The sequence below is a fragment of the Panthera leo genome, chromosome A3 (assembly GCF_018350215.1).
Source record: "Panthera leo isolate Ple1 chromosome A3, P.leo_Ple1_pat1.1, whole genome shotgun sequence".
NCBI lineage: Eukaryota > Metazoa > Chordata > Mammalia > Carnivora > Felidae > Panthera > Panthera leo.
The window spans coordinates 99,934,781-99,939,901 of NC_056681.1; the positions used below are offsets into that span (position 1 = coordinate 99,934,781).

The following is a 5,121-nucleotide window of genomic DNA, read 5'->3' on the forward strand; positions in this document are numbered from 1 at the left end:
CTCAGGAAAGTAGAATACTTCAGCGAAGAAGGCCAGGCTGAGGCTCGGCACTAGCCCATGATGGGATTCCCGGGCAGGTGGAAGGCGTGGAGTGGTCCGAGCAGATACTGAAGGGGGACAGGGGGCTGGGAGGTGCTGAGGGGGCCGTGCCAGCTCGTCCTGGCTGTGTGCCTCTGCCGTCTCAGCAGCTGGGGGTGGGGGAAGGTTCTATCCAAGCAGGACCCCAGCCGGCCCGAGGCTGAGGTCAGGGCCCCTGCTCTCCGCACCCAGTTTCCTCCTCTGAGCCGCGAAGGAGGTGGGGGAAGGTTGCCAGACAAAAGGTGGGATGCCCAGTGTAATGTGAGTGTCAGGTAAACAGCAAACACATTTCAGTGTGAGTGTATTCCATGCAATCTCTGGGACACACTTACACTAAACAATGACTTATTATCTATCTGATAGTGGATGTGACCTGCACAGCCTGTATTTTCATTGTAGATGAGGCCAGTGACCTTCATGGCACAGATGAGGGGTCAGACCCGGGAGTTGGGACTAGATCCCTGTCTGTGGCTCACTTCCTTCTCAAGGGCTGTCTTTCCCTATGGACCAGGTGAGGGACGGCTGGGCTGGACCTGGCTCTGAGGGAAAAGCCTGCCTCCGTGATGGTGGCCAGGAGGCTGGTGAGGGGCTGGGGACCCAGGGTGTCTGTGGTGCCCATGCCCGGGGATCACCAAGCATGAGAGCAGGGCTGGGAGGAGCTGTCTGCATCTACACTGAGGGACCTGTGTCTAAATCTGGAGGAATCTGGTGGTGCTCCATTGGCTGAGATGGTTGGGGGAGAGCAGGGATACAGGAGGTGGCTGGTGGAGGGACACCAGCATAGACCCCTGGGAGAGGAGGGGAGGCAAGGGGGAGGGGTGGGAAGCTCCAGGGCCAAGGGCCTACCTGAGCCTTCAGGTGCAGGGATTGCTCTATTCATTACCTCATCTGAGGGCAGGGGGTGGGGGGCATCATGGTAGCTGCTGCCCTCCAGCACCCCTCACTCACTGGGAAAGCTCTAACAGTGTGTGGGTGTGTGTGTGTGTGTGTGGCCGGGGAGGTGGAAGACAGTGTGGAGTCTCTGAGGAAGCACTCCTCCCCCCACTTCTCCACAAACTGGTGTCTGTGTTTGTGGTAAAGCCAGTGACACGGGGACATGGCCTATAAGAGGAGCAGGACCCGGCAAGGTCAGATTGCGAGGCGGCCAGCCACATAAAGCGGGGTGTGAAGAGTGCTTCAGCAGCTGCCCCACCATGACCTCCTGGGCCCTCCTGCTCCTTGCCTCAGTGCTCCTGGCCACCCCGGGTAAGGACATTCCCCCATGCACATCCTGGCAGCTACTTCTTAGCAGAGGGTAGGGACAGTCTGGAGACTGGGTTGGGCTGGGCCACCAGATTTGAACTCCTGGGGGAAGGCAAGAGAGAAAGAACGACCTCTGAAAGGAGATGAGGGTAGTGTTCTCTTAGAGCAGCTCCAAATCCGTGTGTGTGTGTGTGTGTGTGTGTGTTTGTGTGTGTGTGACAGAGAGAGAGAGAGAGAGAGAGAGAGAGAGAGGAGAGAGAAAACAGAAAAACAGAGACAAAGACAGAAAAGAGCTTCATGGATGATGTTGGTGGGGGGCGGGGGTGGGGGGCAGATAATCTTCTCCTGTTTTCCAGAAAGAATTGAGAGCATGTCTGTTGCACAGAGACTGGGTCAGAGCAGCTCCAGGGCGGAGCGCAAGGACAGGCCTCCTGGATTCCTCACAGATCCCTGCTCCTGGCCTGTTTTCTAGCTACCTCCTGGGCTCCCACCAGCCAGGAGATCTGTCTCCTTCCACTTGTGAAGGGGTGCTGATGGTGTTTCTTCCCCAGGGCTGACCTTTTCTGGTTTGAACCCTGAGGACAATGACTTGATGACCGCTGACTTGGGTCAGGAAAAGCAGTTCTTAGAGAGCTTGGTCCTGGAGTCCCCCCAGGTTGGTGGCTGGTTCCCTGCTCACTTCCCATAACCACCCCCTCACACATTGTCTCCTCCCCGGGAGCAGCAGGCAGGGCTGCACATCTCGCTGGGCAGAGGGGTGGGGAGGCAGGGCTGTGGGCTGAAGATGCTGGTTTTGTGCACCGTTGTGCCCGTGGCAGAGGTCGGGGGGCTACCTGGGTCTGGCTGAGCTCTCCCCAGGAGGGTCCCCTGGGTTCTGACCAGAGTAGAGAACAGGGTCAGGGGCTGCTCTGGGTGAGGTGCTGTGGGTGTGGGGCAGGGTCTGGGGTGTGTCAGCCCTACCAAGACTAGCAGGAAGGTGGGCAGGGACCAGCCAGCCTGCTTCAGGCCTGAAAGCACAGAAAGATCCTCGATGATCCTGCTGGCCTAGGAGACTCCAGAGAGCTCCTCCTGGGTCCCTGCCAAGGACTGTTGGGGTGTCTGAGACACCATCCCAGGATACATTGTTTTCTGACAGGGTGACCAGCTGGCTATCAAATGCAAGATTTGTAAGGTGACAATCCAAGCTCTGAGAAAAGCCTTGGGAAATGATATCACACAGGTGAGGCTTGTCATTTGGGGAGCCATTTGCAGGGCGGCCAAGGGTATGAGTGGGCTTGTAGGGCTAAGGGTGACACTGAGGAAGGGGCTGATCCCTGGTTGGGCCAGAGCTTCTCAGCAGGGGATCTGTGGTCCCCCTGGTATCTGGGACTGACTTCAGAGAATCCCTTGAAATCACGAAGCTCTGTGAGTGTGAAAGTAGGAAGAGGAGCGTGCGTGATTTCCGTCCCATTGTCAAGGGAAATTTGTTCCCAGAGCAGGTAGGAATCTTTCCCCTTTGGCCCCTCCATGTGTGTCCAGGGACGAATTTTGTGAGATTGGTTCCATGGTGGTCTGGGCTAGACTGATATGCCCCAGATCTCCCAATTCCTAGCAGCATGGCTTGGCCAAGCCCTTAATGCTTTCTGAGCCTCAGTTTTCTTTTCTGTTTAGTGGGATGGATCATAATCGCCCCTTGTAAGTTATCGAAGCCCTTTAAAGGAGCTGAGGGGTGGAGGAGCTTAGCTCCATGCCTGGCCCTGAGCACCTGCTGAACAAGGGATGTGTTACTACCAAGAAGCCCTGCTTCCCCTCCCTCCCTCCCTCTGCTTTGTTCCCTGATCCTGCTCATCTCCCTGGCGCTGCAGGGCCCACCCTCAGCCCTGGGACTCAGCTTTATCCTTCTCCACTGGATGGTGGGAGAAGGTACGTCCAAGTGGAATGTGCCAAGACTCCAAGTGCTTTCTTTTCCTAACCTTCATCACACAGCCCTGTGCACGAGCCCCGTCAGGCTGGGACCCAGGAAGCATGGCAGGCAGAACCCTTCCTGTGGGTCTAGGAGCCGTGGGCGCTGTTCTCCACACAGAAGGCAGGGGGGCAGGATAATGATGTACAGGGGAGTGGGACACTACAGGGTCAACTGTCCTTCTCGCAAGAGCCCCTCCTGGCCAGGCTTGGGCCAGGGCCTTGGTGCCTGGGCGTGAGGTCTGATCCCTGCCTCTCTAGCCTCTGCTCCGTGGCCGCCTGGCACCAGGCCCTCCTCCCAGCATGCCCTTGGTCAGGGTGCCCAGGGCCTAGAGCTGCTGGGGTCTGCAGGGGGGTGGCAGTCCTGGGCCGAGCTCACCTGAATTCTCTGTCTTCCTATGGTGCTCTTACTGCAGGAAGCCATCAAACAGGCTGCGTCCCTGGTGTGCAGGGAGCTATTTCCACTGGATGGTATTTGCAAGGAAATAATCAATAAATTTCTTGATAAGATCACCCAGGGTATCATGAATGGGAAAAGCCCTGAGGAAATCTGTGTGAAACTCAGGATATGCAAATCTGAAAAAGGTGAGTGCAGAGGTGACAGCAGGGACTCATTCCTGGAGGGCTCACATCATGTCCCCACATATGTACAATACGGTTTCGACCCACAGAAATCCAGCTGTGATACACATCCCACCAAGCTTCCCTGCAGTGACATGTTACCCCCACCACTGTGTGGAAAGTGGGGAGAAGATGGGTAGGTGGGCTGCAGCTGGAACCGGTTGAGAAATACTCCAGGCCATCCTGGGGTGCCATCAGGTCCCCATCTCCGGTCAGCTGTGTACTTGAGCAAGTAGCTCAACCTCTGTGAGCTTGAGTTGCCTTCCTTCTGAAGGGATAGGCATCCGTATTTCTGATTTTCAACAAGGATTGAATGAAATGATTACGTGTAAAGAGGTTAAGACCAAGCAAGCTGCCTCAGACTGGGATATTCAAAGACATCAGAGCCCTGATTGAACTCCCTTCCCCCGGCCTAGTATGGGATCCCTGGGCATCAGAGAGACAGGTCACATCTTTGCCCAGGACACTAGGGACCTGAGAGCTGAGCTCAGGAACCCCGCTGGCAGGGAGGGCTCTCAGTCTCTCCCTCCAGGGCTGCTCAGCTGTGCCCGCAGATCAGGCCACGGCTGCAGCACATGGGCCAGGAAGGGCCCCCGATTGGCTCTGGCAGCTCGTGTAGCCCTGACCGAGGCTGTGGGACTTGATGCCGGCAGATCGGGGGTCACCTCATACTTTGAGGTCCTCACCATTTCCTGCGATTAGAGTCTGCGGTTTTCATCTCTGAAGCCCCACAACCCACACAAACCCTGACTGGGTTCCAGGATGTGACTCCAGGTGTGCTCAGTAGGGACAGGTGGCTCTAGTCCCCATATCCCCCGGACAACACACACCCCTGCCCACTTGTCTGCTCTTGTCTCCACTCCAGGTCTCTGAGCCTCTGGGGTCTCTGACGCCACCCTGGGGAGAAGCACAGAGTCTCCCACAACACCACCTGCTTCTGCCCTCCCAAATCCAGAGCCGACCCTCCAGTGTCTCTCAGCTAACTTCTCATTGCCTTCCCCTGAGGGAGAATAAATGTCATGCAAGCTTTTAGCCACAGCTTCTTTTCCTTTGGTGGACTTGAGGGGAGGGGCTCGGAGGCATGCTTGGGTGACTCATGCGTTCGTTCAATCAATGGTTATTGTTTGTCCCACGCTATACTAGACGCTAGGGATTTCATGACGAAGTGGTCAACGTTAGCAGCCCTTACAAAGATGGTCATGAAATACTTATGAACAGTCACTAGAGAGACACACACTG

The 5,121-nt window shown here is 56.4% G+C and overlaps 1 long non-coding RNA gene across 1 annotated transcript; it reads left to right on the forward strand.

Moving 5' to 3' along the window:
* Positions 1-3,698: 3,698 nt before the first annotated feature.
* On the forward strand, positions 3,699-4,914 carry LOC122215091. The gene is made up of 2 exons (XR_006200234.1): positions 3,699-3,846; positions 4,748-4,914. It is a non-coding gene; the product is annotated as an uncharacterized LOC122215091 (long non-coding RNA).
* Positions 4,915-5,121: the final 207 nt, after the last annotated feature.